Source organism: Hyla sarda, chromosome 4 (genome assembly GCF_029499605.1).
Source record: "Hyla sarda isolate aHylSar1 chromosome 4, aHylSar1.hap1, whole genome shotgun sequence".
NCBI lineage: Eukaryota > Metazoa > Chordata > Amphibia > Anura > Hylidae > Hyla > Hyla sarda.
In genome coordinates this window covers 358,166,440-358,183,908 of record NC_079192.1, presented here as the reverse complement: position 1 = coordinate 358,183,908, position 17,469 = coordinate 358,166,440, and positions in this window count along the sequence as shown.

Genomic DNA, 17,469 nt, shown 5'->3' with positions numbered 1-17,469 from the left:
TGACAGATATAGAGATTTTAAGCTGCAAGCCAAGAGAGCACAACCAAAACTATATACCAATGGGAGAGAAGCGCCACTGTAAAGACTCTATATCAAGAAATAATTCCCTATCCTATAAAAAGGGGGAAAAGCTCAATTGCTCATTGAGTCCATTAGGGACCATCGTATCCAGCACAATGATCCAGCGACACTCCTTTTGCGCCAAAGTTTTTTTCAAATACCACCACGGATATTACCTTGAATTTTTTCTATACCTTTTATTTTTAACCCGCTAGGGTCACAATTATGTTTTTCCTTAAAGTGTCTTGGTATCGTTTTTAAAGTGGACAAATCAATGCAGTTTTTAGCCGACAATATGTCACGTACATGCTCGCGCACACGGATACCTAATTGTCGAAATGTTAACCCAATGTATACCTTGGTACATTCACAAGTGGCATAGTAAATCACGTGTGTGCTGCTGCACGAGACATATTGTTGGATGGTGTATTCACGGTTACCATTGGTTGAAGAGAAGGTTTTAGCTCTTACTATATTTGAGTTGTTACAAGCTAAGCAGTCACCACAGGGATAGCATCCTACCCTGGGTGCTGTCGTGGAGAGAGGGTGAGAGACTTTTGGTGTATAATGACTCTTCACCAAGAGGTCTTTTTCAAGTTTTGGCTACGTCGGGCAGTCATTGGTACCTTATCTGTCACCTTGGTGGCTAATACAGGGTCCATCTTAAGGATCCCGATATGTTTATGTATTGCTTCCCTCATTTGTTGCCATTGACAATTATATGTGGAAATTAATCGTGTTTGTTCGCTCCCACTACTTCACAGTGTTCGTCTGACAATATATGTTTAGATAAATTAATCACCTCCATACTATTTCGGGTTTTCTTCTCCTGATGTGGTGTTGGTGATTTTTTCCTTTTTTGTGCAGATCTTCCCCGGGGACCAGCAGATACATGTGAACCATTCTGTACCTTGGTATCTCTAAACATTTGGGGATCATCTTCTGATGTAGGTGATGTAACGGAAAGGGATCTACCTCTTGATCTTGAGCGAGAACGACCGTGATTGGGATGCCATCTCTAGACTCTGTTACTTACAAAGTCTTGATTGTCTCGCTGAAGTTTCTTAGTTTTGTTCAACATTACACCACACACATTACACATTTTATTATTTATATTCTTCATTTTTGTACACGATTGGTTTAATTAGTCTTTTCTTGTACTATGTTACACAATATGATTTCCTGATGTGATTTTATGCTTTTTTTCTCACTTGTATATTCTATTATCTTCCAGGTATGTAAGCGAGTGTATAGTGAATGCAGTGATTACTTAGGACATTCTTCTCAGTGGTGCGATGTCCAGTGCGCCTGCGCCGTGTTCTTCGCTAGTGACACGGCCCTCCGACACGACTGGAGTCCGGTGCGCATGCCCGGGAACATTGTTTCTCGGTCCTGCTTAGATGGACGTAGACGCCGGAAGTGGGGCCAGCCTTTGTTCCGGCGGGGCATGGCGCAGGCGCCGACGGAATCTCCACACCGCTGTAGGTAATTTACATCATTACGGCAACACATATAAACTGCCACACCACTCACATAGTCAGTACCTCTTGAAAAAGGGAAACCGAAACGATCGTAGGGGTCGGTCGCAGAGTTTGTTGTCCCACATGGGTAGGTTACACGTTGACTTTCATTGAGTACTTAGATATGTTGTCCCCACTATTATTGTACTTCACTATGCATTCCTAGACCTGGCTATATATCAGCCCTAGGTTATATTATATGTATATTTCTATGTTTCATTATGCAGCACTTGTATGGATAACCCACAGTGGCTAAATTGTTTATTCCATATATTGCTATTTATAGTGTGTGGACATTTTTATTTACTCATTTGTATGTACTTTTCTTACTCTGCGCCAGATATTCTTGTGTTGGATTTCTATTGCAATACTTCACTTTTTTGCATTGATATGTTTTTTCTGTAAAACATTTCAATAAAGATTTATATGTTTATACTTAAGGTGGTGTTATAACTCCAATTTTTCTGTATAAATATATAATATTCTGTAGCATGTGAATGAGGTTGAGTCATATCTCATCCATATGGATAGTACGGTATATGCAGTGAATCAGCTGAGAAAATGCAGACCATTAGGGCTACTTGTAATGGACACAAACCACCAGTTATTAAGATAACAAACATATTTAAAGGGAATTATTTACTAAGGAAACGCTAGTAAACCACTGAGATGAACTTATAGCACTTCTTACAATTACAGCAACAGTACCTGTAGATAGCATCTCTGTTGGTGATATAGTGGGGGAAAAAAACATCTTTTGTTACCCTGCCTTCTCCCTCTCCTAGCTCAATTGAAATCCTATGCATGCATCACATGTATTGCGTTTGACAGGCCCAGTGGCGGTTCACAGACTGACTGTACATGCGCCACAATCCCAATGCAGCCCTAGCTATAAATTAAAGAGGGGAAGGGTGAGATTTGCAGCATAGTGTCCCAGCCATATTTCTTTGATGCCTCAGGCCTGGAAAAGACGTTTTTTTTCCCCCACTATAGCACTGAGATGCTACATAAAGGTACTGTTGCTCTAATTGAAAATAATGCTATATACACATCTCAGCAGTTTATTAGCCAATTCTTGGGTGACAGGTTTCCTTTAAATCACTTAAAGAAGATCTTACCCTGATAACAGAGATTACAGTTAAAAAAAAATATTTTCGGATTTAGTAATACACAAGTAGATAGAGTATACTGATTAAGTAATGCTGAGGCAGAGGGAAAACACTGATAAAAGCACACTTAGAATAACAAAGTCTACAGCCTTGCAAGCAACAAAAACACTCAGACACTCAAAAACACTCAATTTGGTTAGAATTTGAAGGCTAATGTCTGCTAAATAACCTGAAAGACATCACATTTGTATGCTTGGCTCAAGGAAAGTTAATTGTCTTCTAAATGCTGAGATTCAGTTCAAGGCTTTGTTTACTGAACTGAAAAAGACTACTATGAGTTACACAGCCCCAGGCATGAAACTTGATTTTTTTTTTTTAACTAAAAGATTGAATTTCAGTTTGCAGGATTAGGAAGAGGTCCTTTTTTTTAGAGGGCTATTCCTTGGGAAAAAAAAGCAAAGGAAAAGCAGCTGGGAGGGATTAGTACAAACTGGCGTCTGCACATTTCATCTGATTCAGTTTTATACTTACAAGACATTGTATATCAGGCTTCCTGGAGAGCTTTCAAAACAAATAACACTTCATTTTTTAACATTTAGGAAAGTTATCTATTTAAAAAAAAAAAAAAAAAGAAGGTGGTTTTCAATTTGCATGCAATAATTAGAGAATAATTACTGTTCAATTAGACAACCAAAAACGAACAAACACGAACATTGGGGCACATGTATCAATGTTGGTGTGAGTTAGTAGATTTTACCCCTGTTTGCTTGGTGTATTTTTCACACAATTTCAAAAAATTTTGTCCAAAAAGGTGCATAGAACTTGATACATTTTTTTCAATGATTGAAACCAGTTGGCTGCAGATACAGTAACCCCCCGACATGCGATGGCCCCGACATATGATCAAATCGACATACGATGGCCTCTCAGAGGCCATCGCAATAACTGCTATCTGACAGCGCCAAAATCTTAAGCTGCTGTCGGATAGCAGTTTAACCCCTTAAGGACCGGGGTTTTTTCCGTTTTTGCATTTTCGTTTTTTGCTCCTTGCCTTTAAAAAATCATAACTCTTTCAATTTTGCACCTAAAAATCCATATGATGGCTTATTTTTTGCGCCACCAATTCTAATTTGTAATGACGTCAGTCATTTTGCCCAAAAATCTACGTTGAAACGGAAAAAAAAAATAATTGTGAGACAAAATTGAAATAAAAACGCTGTTTTGTAACTTTTGGGGGCTTCTGTTTCTACGTAGTACATTTTTCGGTAAAAATGACACCTTATCTTTATTCTGCAGGTCCATAAGATTAAAATGATACCCTACTTATATAGGTTTGATTTTGTCGGACTTCTGGAAAAAATCATAACTACATGCAGTAAAATTAATACGATTAAAATTGTCATCTTCTGACCCCTATAACTTTTTATTTTTCCGTGTATGGGGCGGTATGAGGGCTCATTTTTTGCGCCGTGATCTGAAGTTTTTAACGTTACCATTTTGCATTGATAGGACTTATTGATCGCTTTTTATTCATTTTTAAATGATATAAAATGGACCAAAAATGCACTATTTTGGACTTTGGAATTCTTTTGCGCGCACGCCATTGACCGAGCGGTTTAATTAATGATATATTTTTATAATTCGGACATTTCCGCATGCGGTTATTCCATATATTTTTATTTTTATTTACACTGTGTTTTTTTTTTTTTTAATTGGAAAAGGGGGGTGATTCAAACTAATAATAGGGGAGGGGTTAAATGATCTTTATTCACTTTTTTTTCCCACTTTTTTTTTGCAGTGTTATAGCTCCCATAGGGACCTATAACATTGCACACATTGATCTTCATCATTGATCACTGGTTTCTCATAGGAAACCAGTGATCGACGATTCTGCCGCATGACTGCTCATGCCTGGATCTCAGGCACTGAGCAGTCATTCGGCGATCGGACAGCGAGGAGGCAGGTAGGGGCCCTCCCGCTGTCCTGTAAGCTGTTCAGGATGCCGCGATTAGCCGCGGCTATCCCGAACAGCCCGACTGAGCTAGCCGGCAACTTTCACTTTTAGCTGCATGGCTCAGCTCTGAGCGCGCGGCTAAAGGGTTAATTAGAGGCTATTAGAGGCGGATCCCGGCTTCACTATGACGCCGGGCCCACCGTGATATGACGGTTACTGTGTAACCCCGCGTTATATCAGAAGAGCAGGACCAAGGACGTACCGGTACGTCCTTGGTCCTTAAGGGGTTAAGCATCCCGGACAGGTTCACCTACCTATCCCTTCTGCTTTGGGTCCACTTCGCAATCCTCCGGCGTCTTCTGGATCTTCTCTGGGGTCCGGGCCTCGCTTTCCGGCGTCGTTATTACGTCGCTGCGCACGCCGTCCCCGCGCAGCAACGTAATAACGTCACCAGAAAGCGAGGCCCGGACACCGGAGAACATGCGGAAGAAGCCGGAGGATCCCGAAGAAGACGCCTGAGCAGCGGGACAGCATCGGGAGCCCCTGGGACAGCATCGAGAGCGGTGAGGATGCGGTCCGGAGCGGCGGGTCCTGTATTAAATGCACTTTTTACATTGCACGGATCCCTCAACATACGATGGATTCGACAAACGATGGGTCGTTTGGAACGAATTACCATCATATGTTGAGGGACCACTGTATAGATTTAAACTTTTTGCACTGGCATCTGACACTTTTGTAAGTGTCCTATTAGGTGGTGTAGGTTTGTGCAAATAAAGTAGGCTTTGCGCAAAAAAAACAAAACACTTCTAAATTTAATTTGTGCAAATACTAAATAAAGCTCCACTGCAAAAGCTGATGTACAGTAGACAACTTTGACAGATGTTCTACCAAAAATTGTGCAAAAAAATTGCGCAAAAAATGCAATTGCGCAAAATTTGCAGGGACATTTAGAACATTAAAGTGGTGTGAAGCCAAAGATAAATCTACACAATTTGGGGGACATTTATCAATGTTGGCGTGAGGTATTATAGATTTTACCCCAGTTTTATTGGTGTATTTTTTACACAGTTTCTCAATATTTACCAAAATGGTGCACAGACTTAATAAATGATGCACTCTTAACCTGTTAACGACCATGGACGTGTATACTCGTCCATGTGCTGTTAACAGGGTATGGCTCGGGCTCCCGACTCAAGCCCGTGTCATACCGGCTGGCTGGCCCCCAGCTGATTCCTGTAGTAGCCTGTAATAGCCTACATGCGGTGATCACTGCGGCTGGTTATTAAGCCTTTAGATCGCCGCTGTCAAACTGACAGTGGAGTCTAAAGGTGCCTTTATCCAGTCCCTGGTGGTCCAGTGGGGTGGATTGCCTCCCACAGTGTGATCACGGGTGGGTGGGGGGGGGGGTGGTGATCCACTGCTGAGGAAGCCTGAGGGCTTACCTCTCCTTCCATGCCAGCTCCTGTGCTGAGAATGATAAAGCCTGGCAGGACCAGGCTTTATCAATTGAGTGCAGAGCACACAGATCAATGTGGTTTTATGGAACCACATTGATCTGTATGAGGAATCAAATTATTGCTCCTAAAAGTCCTCTAAGGGGACTAAAAGTGTAAAAAATAAAGTTTAAAAAAACACACATTAACCCCTTCCTTATTAGAAGTTTAAATCACCCCCCTTTTCTCAAATTCCATATAAAATATATATAAACATAATAAAAATAAACATAAGTGGTATTGCCGCGTGCATAAATGTCGGAACCATAAAACTGTATTGTTAATTAAACCGCACAGTCAATGGCGTACGAGCAAAAAAATTCCAAAGTTCAAAATAGCGTATTTGTGGTCACTTTTTATACCATAAAAAAATGAATGATCACGCAGCCAAATATGAGCCCTCATACAGCCCTATATGCAAAAAAATAAAAAAGTTATAGGGGTCAGAAGAGGACAATTTTAAATGTATTAATTAGAGATGAGCGAATTTACAGTAAATTCGATTTGTCACAAACTTCTTGGCTCGGCAGTTGATGACTTATCCTGCGTAAATTAGTCCAGCCTTCAGGTGCTCCGGTGGGCTGGAAAAGGTGGATACAGTCCTAGGAGACTCTTTCCTAGGACTGTATCCACCTTTTCCAGCCCACGGGAGCACCTGAAAGCTGAACTCATTTATGCAGGATAAGTCATCAACTGCCGAGCCGAGAAGTTCATGACGAATCGAATTTACTGTAAATTCGCTCATCTCTAGTATTAATTTTCGTGCATGTAGTTATATTTATTCTGTAGGTCCAAATGATTAAATTGATACCCTACTTATATAGGTTTGATTTTGTCGTACTTATGGAATAAATCATAAAGTGTCATTTTTATCAAAAAATGTACTTCGTAGAAACGGAAGCCCCCAAAATTTACAAAATTGTGTATTTCCTTAAATTTTGTCATGATGATATTTTTTTTCCAAGCTTTGCACTCTGGCATCTGACCCATTTGTATATGTCCTATTAGGTGGTGTAGCTTTGTGCGAAAAAAAAAAAAACACGTCTAAATTTAATTTGTGCAAATAATAAATACAGCTTCACTGCAAAAAGTGGTGTACAGTGCACCAAACAGTAGACAACTTTGAAAGATGTTCTACTGAAAATTGTGCAAAAAATTTGCGCAAAAAATGCAATTCCACCAAATTTGCAGGGACATTTAGAACAAGTGGTGTAAAGCCAATGATAAATGTCATCCTTTGTCTATATAACACATGCACATTCTTATGAGTTTAACCCCTTAATGACTGGGCCAATTTTCAGTTCACTGCGCAGGATCAATAATATAATATATCAAACATTTTTGCATGCAGAGATATTTGTTTTTTCTTAAAAATTTTATCTTTAATTTTTTTTTATTTTTTTATTATTGCAGTTCAGTTGAACCAATGCTGTGCTGCCACAGCCTAACTGAGCCAGGCTGTCTCAGCATATCCACTGTGGCAGGTATAAAGGAATCTGGCTGCCTTTAAAGGATTTCTCCAGTGAAAAATGTCTTATCGCCTATATACTTGATAGGGGGAAAAGTATCTGGGTGCAAGGGCCCCAGATTTCAGAGAGAAGGCATACTATAGACTAGAATTTGCTTCATTCATTTGTATGTGAGTGCCAGAGATGCCCGAGTGCTGTACTGTGCATCAAAGATAAGAATTTTTCGCTAGACAACTCCTTTTACAATTATTTTGTAGCATTTTTTCTATACATTTTATTGATTACAAAAATTTTATTTAAAGGGGTACTCCGGCCTTAATACATCTAGGATAACGGGATAAGATGTCTGATTGTGGGGGTCTCGCCGCTGGGGACCCCTGCAATCTGTCATTGCGCACCCACCTTTGTGAGCAATGGAGGCTCCAAGAGTGTAGTGTTACGACCACAGGGTATCGTGACCACCAGAGTATCGTGACGTCACCACTCTGCCCCCGTGTAACATCACACCCCGCCCCCTCAATGCAAATCTATGGGAGGTGGCGTGGCGGCCTTTAGATAGGGGATAAAATGTATTAGGGCCGGAGTACCCCTTTAATGAGAACCTGTCAGGACAGGCACCCTTATTACAATGAACTATGATGTACTCTAAAATGCTGTGGCATTTCAGAGGAATCATAGCTTTTAAGCTGGCTGGGAATGGGTTTTTGACTCTTTGTGTATAGAAAGAAATCCAGACGATTGGAGAAGGGAAAAGAGAGCTGGGATCTCCCTAGAGACTTAAAAGACATGGAGGGGCATTTACTAAGGGGTTTAGTCATTTTTTTCTGACTATTTTTGGCGCAAAATTGTCGCAATTGCGTCTACCCTATTTTTTGTGCAACTTTCTCTAGCAAGAGCTAGAAAGTCAAATTTTTTTCCCCGCTTAATTTACGCTAGTTTTCAGTTTTTACTTGCAGTGGTCAGGAATTTATTAACTGAGACAGTCGCAGTTGCGCAATAAACTGTCGCAACGGCCGTAAAAAATTACTAAATTTACTCCAGCTCCAACATGGAGCAGGAAAAGCTACTGCCGCCCGGGCTCCGACATACTTTCTCCCCGCTACCCTCACTGCGCTACCGGGACACTACAGTGATTTATATCCCCCCTCTCACCTGCCAGCACCACACAACTCCCATCTGTCTGCTGTTGCAAGACTACAAGTCCCAGCATGCCCTTACAGTGAGGACATGCTGGGAGTTGTAGTCTTGTAGCAGCGGGAGCTGAGCGGCGTGGGCGGGAGACAAGGGGTGGGGGGTAGCGGGGAGGCCGTATGAGGAGCCCGGGCGGGAGAAAAGGGGGGGGGGGTAGCGGGGAGGCCGTATGATGAGCCCGGGCAGCTGCACTGTAATCTCAGGCCGGGCTCCTGCCCTGAGAGCCAAAGGCTTTGGCTGTCAGGGCATGCTGGGTGTTGTAGTTTTGCAACAGCTGGAGGGCCACAGTTTGCAGACCACTGGTGTGTGGTCTGTAAACTGTAGTCCTCCAGTTGTTTCAAAACTAAACAGCTGAAGGGGACCGGCGAAGATGTTCACTTACCCTTCCGAGGCTCCAGCGACGATCGGTGACGGAGTTCGTCGCGCGGCACTGTCGCCGCCAGTGTCGTGCAGCGCTGGATCCTACGGAAGCCGGTAAGTTGCCCAAGCTTCCCAACCAGGGTGCCTCCAAATGTTGCAAGACTACAACTCCCAGCATGCCTGGACACCCTTTGGCTATCCAGGCATGCTGGGAGTTGTAGTTTTGCAACATCTGGAGGCAACTTTGTTGGGAAACACTGGCCTAAAACAGTGTTTCCCAACCAGGGTGCCTCCAGATGTTGCAAGACTACAACTCCCAGCATTCCTGGACAGCCATTGGCTGTCCAGGCATGCTGGGAGTTGTAGTTTTGCAACAGCTGGAGGGACACAGTTTGGTTTGTGGTCTGTAAACTGTAGTCCTCCAGCTGTTGCAAAACTAAACAGCTGAAGGGGACCGGCGAAGACGTTCACTTACCCTTCCGAGGCTCCAGCGACGATCGCTGACGGAGATCGTCGCGCGGCAGTGTCGTGCAGCGCTGGATCCTACGGAAGCCGGTAAGTTGCCCAAGCTTCCCAACCAGGGTGCCTCCAGATGTTGCAAAACTACAACTCCCAGCATGCCTGGACAGCCAAAGGCTGTCTAGGCATGCTGGGAGTTGTAGTCTTGCAACATCTGGAGGCACCCTGGTTGGGAAACACTGTTTTAGGCCAGTGTTTCCCAACCAGGTTGCCTCCAGATGTTGCAAGACTACAACTCCCAGCATGCCTAGACAGCCTTTGACTGTCCAGGCATGCTGGGACTTGTAGTTTTGTAGTTTACCGCCTAGTCCCAGGAGCGCCATTTTTGACGCTCCGGGCCTGTTGATACCGGCTCTTCCCGGCACCCCTGTGGTGTTGGGTACCGGGGTAATAATTGGGGGTTAGCGCTAGCTGTTTTTGTGGCTAATGCTAAGCCCGGCATAGTAATGGACTTCCACTACTAAGCCTGTCTAGTAAAGTAAAATAATAAAAAAACAAAACAGGTTTAAAAAAAAATGTATTACAAAAAAACACTCCCCCACAAGCCCTCGTTAACCATTTTATTAACATCAAGCAAAGAAAAACACTGGTCGTCGAAGTAGTCCACCGAATCTGAAGGAGTCCACAGGATACACGGATCTGTAGAAGAAGCAACCAAAAAAAAAAAAAAGTTTAAGAACATTTAGGGAGAAAAAAACTGTGTTGAAAAAAAATTTAATAAACACACACACACACACACACACACTAAACGCAGTTTACCACTTCTGAGCCATGACTACAATTTACAGTGATCCCTCAACTTACAATGGCCTCAACATACAATAGTTTCTGGACCATCGTAAGTTGAAACCAGATTCAACATACAATGTACAGACAGTCCAGATATGTGAAACGTGTCAATGGCTGGAAGAACCAACCAATCAAAATGGGCATTCACTGGTAAAACCCCTGTATTACTGAAGTGTATGCACTGACTGGTGTCTGGTATTACATGTTCTGTACACTTTACCTGTATCAGGGTTAGCTGCTCTTTTGGACACCAGGTGAGGGCGACTCTATTACTTGTTTGGGCATTGCCTGTACTGTACATGACCCGTGAAGACGCTCCTGTCCTCTACATAGACCAGTGTTTCCCAAGCAGGGTGGCCCCATCTTTTGCAAAACTACAACTCCCAGCATGACCGGACAGCCTTTGGCTGTCCAGGCATGCTGGGAGTTATAGTTTTGCAACAGCTGGAGGCTCCCTGCTTGGGAAACACTGACATAGACAGTGATTTACAGCTCCCAGCAGATCTTTATTACTTTTATATGTAAGGATTTGCTTTATCTATATTAGTTATCTACTTATTTTTCTTTGTCACTTTTTCCTATTTTGGATGACATTTTGGTGCCTTTAGAACCAATTACCAGGTTTCCATAGAGTTATGGTCTCAACATACAATGGTTTCAACTTACAATGGTTTTCCAGGAACCAATTAATATTGTAACTTGAGGGACCACTGTAGTTATTGAATTATTTAGATGTGGTGAAAAAGCTAAAAAAAAACTCAAAAACAAAAGATCCAGAAGGAAACCAGCAGCCAAACCTATTCAGACAGCAGGAAAAAGGAACAGACTATTTTTTCTACTACATGAAGTAAATTTCCCACTTTTGCTATGTGTGCCAAATTTATTAATGCCATGCAACAATTTAGTAAACTTGTCGCGCATAGTCAAAAATGAAGTAGAAAAAAACAGGGTAAAAAACAGACTACATAGTAAAAGATTAGTAAATGCCCCTCATGGTTTTCAAAGTAGTTTTTTTTTTTTTTTTTTTTTTTTTAAATGCTGAAGTATTTCAGAGGAATTTATATATGATATTAGTAAGGGAGTCTGTCCCTGTTTTATGATGCTTGGGAAACAGTATGCCTGTAAAATCAAAGATGTGTGGAGAAACAAAAAGACCCAATAGACCCCATTATGCATGAGTTCTCACATTGCAGTCATAATACAAACCCTGAAATATGCAAAAACGGAAGTAAGTTCATCTTGTATTCAAGAAAGCCTTTTTATCTTCTCTAATAGGGAATTCAATCCCATTTGGGCTCTAAACTACTTGGAGACTGGGCAAAACCATAAAATACTCATGTGTATGAGACCTAAGAGTATATTCACCTGCTGCTGTAATGAGGCAAATCGGAATACATGTATTTTTAAGCATGAATAAATATGGTTCTGTGTGTATGATATATATATATATATATATATATATATATATATATATATATATATATATATATATATGTATGGTATATTAACAGAGTGGCCATCTGTTCTGTTTATATATTTCTTTGTTAGGTCAGGTTATATTTTTGTATATTAAGTGTATACAGTGTATATTGTAAGTTAACCCATAGGCTTCCATTTTAAATATCTAAGTAACAGTATACTTTTGTCACACAGAAAGTTTAGGTCTGGATACCTTAATTATTGTTACAGCCTGCGCTCCGGCCGCACATGTCAGCCGCGAGCGCATTGTCCCTACTCCTGGCTGGCCGGGATTCACATCGCGGGACGCGCCCGCATGTGAATCCCGGCCCATCACTTACCTCGCTCCTCTGACACCTTCCCCACTGTGTCTCAGCTCTGAAATTTAAAGGGCCAGTACGCCCATAATTATGTGTAACCTCTGACACTACTCTAGAAGTCCCTGCACCTCCCACACTTCTCTGCCGGATCTTCAGTGCCATTTGCCTGAGAGAAAGCGTTCCCATTGCCTGTTTTGCCAGTCCGAGTCATCTGCCACACAGGTGGAGGATCCACTTCCAGCTCCGTGACAGCCTACATCCAGGTGCGTGACAGCAAGATCCGGCCATGGATCCAACTGGGGTTCCTCTGCCAGATAACACGGATCTTGCATCAATCGTGGCGCTCCAGTCACAGCAGTTGGCCCAGCAGGCACAGCAGCTTAACCAGTTATCCGTCATGATGCAGCAGTTGCTTTCTGCCCAGCAGCAACTGCCACAGCCTCCAGCTCCAGTACAGCCTCCCGCTGCTGCAGTCTCCTACGGGACCAAGCTCCGTTTGTCGCTTCCAGAAAAATATGAGGGGGATCCCAAGTCCTGTTGTGGTTTTGTGACGCAGAGCTCCGTGCACATTGAACTCATGTCTGATCAGTTCTCCACCAAACGTGCAAAGGTGGCTTTTGTCATTAGTCTCCTGTCTGGAAGGGCTTTGGCCTGGGCAACCCCGCTGTGGGATCGCAGTGATGTTTTCACTACTAATCTTGCATTCCTGACATAATTTTGCAGGCATTCCTGATGGAATCCTGCTCGAGCCTCCTCCACAGAAATAGCTCTGCTGAATCTTTCTCAGGGCAACTCCACTGTTGGCGAGTATGCCTTCCGGTTCTGAACCCTGGCATCAGAGTTGTCCTGGAAAAATGAAGCTCTCTGCGCTTCCTTTAAGAGAGGATTATCAAGTCAAATTAAGGATGTCCCCGCAGCCTGGGAATTGCCATCTACCTTGAACGGACTTATACAATTGGCATCCCGGATAGATATCAGTTTCTCTGAGCGACAAGAGGAATTATGAAAAGAAAGGGAATCTGCTATGGAGGCTGTGCAAGTGGATCGGTCTCACTTGACCGTGCAGGAAAAGACTCGCCGACTAACCGAAAATCTTTGTCTTTACTGTGCCAGTGCAGACCACTTCCTCTGTGCCCTCAGCCACAGGGAAACGCTCGCACCTAGGTGTGAATTCCTCCTCTGCAATGCTTAAATTTGACAGTCCAGCTTCTTCTTCCCTCCAAAGAGATCATCTCCGTTCTGGCCCTCCTGGACATTGATGCTTCCCTTGATGCTTCCCTTGTGCATAAGTATCGTCTGCCTGTGTTCCATCTCCTGAAACCCCTGTAAATCTCTATGGTAAATGGAGAAAGACTGGACTGTATAATGCTATACCGCACAGAACCCCTGTCGATGCAGGTCAGAGTCTCACATAAGGAGATCTTGTCCTTCTACGTACTCCCACACTGTACTTCTCCTCTCCTGCTTGGTCTACCTTGGTTACAGTTCCATGCCCCACAGCTGGATTGGAAATCTGGAGAAGTCCTACACTGGGGTCTACATTGTAACAGCCATTGTATCCATTTACGTGTAACTAAGTTGAAACCAACTTCTAGACCTCTGCCTGGCCTGCCTTCTTTTCCTCAGGACTTTGCAGACGTCTTCAGTGAAAAGCAAGTATTGCCACCACACTGTCTCTACGATTTCCCTATAGATTTACTGCCAGGCACCACTCCTCCCAGAGGCAGAATTTACCCCTTGTCTGTTCCAGAAACCCAGGCCATGGCAGACTACATCCAAGAAAATCTTCGGAAGGGGTTTATCTGGAAGTCCTCTTCTCCTTCCGGAGCTGGGTTCTTCTTCGTTGAGAAAAAAAACGGTTCTTTGCGACCTTGTATCGACTACCGTGGTTTAAATAAAATAACTGTAAAGAACCGCTATCCACTACCTCTAATCTCAGAATTATTTGATCATCTGAGAGGTGCCAGAATCTTCTCAAAACTTGATCTACGTGGGGCATATAATTTGATTCGTATTCATAATGGAGACGAATGGAAGACTGCGTTTAATACCTGTGATGGATATTTCGAGTATCTTGTCATGCCATTTGGACTCTGTAATGCTCCAGCAGTCTTTCAGGAGTTTGTCAACGATATTTTTCGAGATCTTCTATACTCCTGTGTCGTTGTCTATTTGGACGACATACTTATCTATTTGCCCAATATTCAATCTCATCGCTCCCACCTCCGCCAAGTTTTACAGCATCTCTGTGAAAATCGTCTCTATGCCAAACTTGAAAAAAACAGTCTTGGGCTATATTGTTACAAGTCAAGGTCTCCAAATGGATCCCGACAAGTTGTCTTCAGTTATAGACTGGCCTCAACCTTCTGGTTTGAAAGTGACCCAGCGCTTCCTTTGTTTTGCCAACTACTATCGGCAATTTATACCTCACTACTCTGGTAGCACCCATCGTCTCCCTTACCAAAAAGACGGCTAATCCTAGGGTGTGGACACCAGAGGCTGAAGAAGCTTTCAAACAGCTGAAGTCCACCTTTGCTTCTGCTCCTGTTTTATCTAGACCTGATCCTAACAAGCCACTTTTCTTGGAAGTGGATGCTTCCTCAGTTGGAGCTGGGGCAGTTTTAACACAAAAATCTACTAAAGGAAGAACTTTAACCTGTGGCTTTTTCTCCAAAACCTTCTCACCTGCGGAGAGAAACTATACTTTCGGAGATCGTGAGTTTTTAGCCATTAAGCTGGCCTTAGAAGAGTTGCGTCACCTCTTGGAAGGCTCAGTACATCCTGTTACAATTCATTCTGACCACAAAAATTTGCTTTATCTTCAATCTGCCCATCGTCTCAACCCACGACAGGCCTGATGGTCTTTATTTTTCTCCAGATTCAACTTCTTCATCCACTTCCGTCCTGCAGAAAAGAATCTCCGAGCTGACGCTCTTTCCAGGTCTTCAGATGTGCACGGCTCTGAATCTCTTCTACAGAATATTATCCTGTCGGAGCGTCTAATTTCTACAGTTCCAGCAAGTCTCCAACATCTGCCTCCTGGAAAAACTTTTGTATCTCTTCGTATGAAACTCTGAGTCTTGAAATGGGGACATTCTTCTCTTCTGGCCGGCCATCCTGGTAATCGTAAGTTCCTACAGCTCATCTCCATACATTATTGGTGGCCAAACTTTGAAAAAGGATGTCGTTGATTTTGTTCGGTCCTGCTCAGTCTGTGCCCGGGACAAGACTCCCCGTACCAAGCCAGCAGATCTGCTTCAGCCCTTGCCAGTTCCTGAGCTTCCTTGGTCCGATATTGCCATGGACTTCATTACAGATCTTCCCATCTTCCATCTTCCCATGGTAATACTGTCATATGGGTGGTAGTGGATCGATTTTTTAAAATGGCTCATTTTATACCGCTACCTGGCCTCCCATCTGCACCACAGCTTGCCAATCTTTTTCTTCATCATATCTTTAGTTTGCATGGACTCCCTTCCCATATTGTTTATGATCGAGGGGTTCAGTTTGTCTCTAAATTCTGTTGGGCCCTATGCTCAGGTATACAAATCAAGTTGGATTTCTCCTCGGCTTACCATCCCCAATCCAATGGACAGGTTGAGAAGGTGAATCAGGTTTTGGGGGACTATCTACGCCATTTTATTTCTGCACGTCAAGATGGCTGGGTCGATCTGCTACCTTGGGCAGAATTCTCCTACAACCACAAGGATTCCGATTACAAAGGTACTTCTCCCTTCTTTGTAGTCTATGGACTTCACCCTCGTCCTCCTCATCCTTTGTCATCTTCCTCTGGAGTTCCTGCTGTTGATGAACAAGCATGGAATTTTTCTTCCGTCTGGCAAAAGACACGTCTTTCACTTCTACAGGCTACTTCTCGCATGAAATTTCCGGCAGACAATAAGAGATGTCCTCCTCCTGAATATTCTCCTGGCGACAAAGTCTGGCTAGCCACTAAATTTGTCCATTTCAAGATACGCAGTTATAAACTAGGTCCTCGTTATTTAGGTCCCTATAAAGTCAGGAAACGGCTCAATCCTGGGGCTTATTCCCTCCATCTTCCCTCCTCTCTGGATCCCCAATTCCTTCCTTGTTTCCCTCCTGAAACCAGCCATCTTCAACCGTTTTTCTCAAAGGTACATCTCTCCTTCTCCCATCTCTGGTACCTCAGATGTGTATGTTGTAAAGGAAATCTTAGGCTCTAAGTTCGTCAGGGGAAAATTCTTTTTTCTGGTAGATTGGGAAGGTTTCGGTATGGAGGAGAGGTCTTGGGAGCCACAGGACCATATTCTGGACAAAGACCTTCTCAAGAAATTCCTGAGCCGCAAAAGGAGGGGGAGACCAAAAGGGGGGGGGGTACTGTTACAGCCTGCGCTCCGGCCGCACATGTCGACCGCGAGCGCATTGTCCCTGCTCTCGGCAGGGCCGGGACTCGCATCGGGGGACGTGCCCGCATGCTAATCCCAGCCCGTCACTTACCTCGCTCCTCTGCCACCTTCCCCCTGTGTCTGAGCTCTGGCGCACATGTCCCCGTCTCCTAGGGCACGCGTGCACCGGAGCTCTGAAATTTAAAGGGCCAGTACGCCCATAATTGTGTGTAACACCTGACACTACTCTATAAGTCCCCGCACCTCTCACACTTCTCTGCCGGATCTTCAGTGCCATTTGCCTGAGAGAAAGCGTTCCCATTGCCTGTTTTGCCATTCCCGTGTATCCAGACCTTCCTGCTACGTTTTTTGACTACGAACCTTTGCCGCCTGCCTTGACTTTCTGCTACTACAGCCTCATCCTTCGGTACCTCGCCTTGCCCAGTTACCTGTGTGGTCGAGCCGTGTCGGGGGTAGCGGCCTGGGTGTCACCTGCCGCAGCAAGCCCATGCTGCCTTGCGGCGGGCTCTGGTGAGTACCAGCGGCACCTTAGACTCCACTCCCCGATACAGTCCAAGTCATCTGCCACACAGGTGGAGGACCCACTTCCAGCTCCGTGACAGCCTACATCCAGGTGCATGACAATTATAAGGTACTGACAAGCATAGTTTGTAGGTACTATACTTTTCAGCTTGTTTTTTGACTAATGTTCTTGATGAATTTCTCAAACAGGAGTTATATGTATACAGAGTTCTTTTTGAGAGATACTTTTTGCCAAAAAATATATAGTTGCATCATGTTTTTGGTATTATAATTTTTTGCTTAAATGTAAGATATAGATGTCATATCTTCTTAAAATT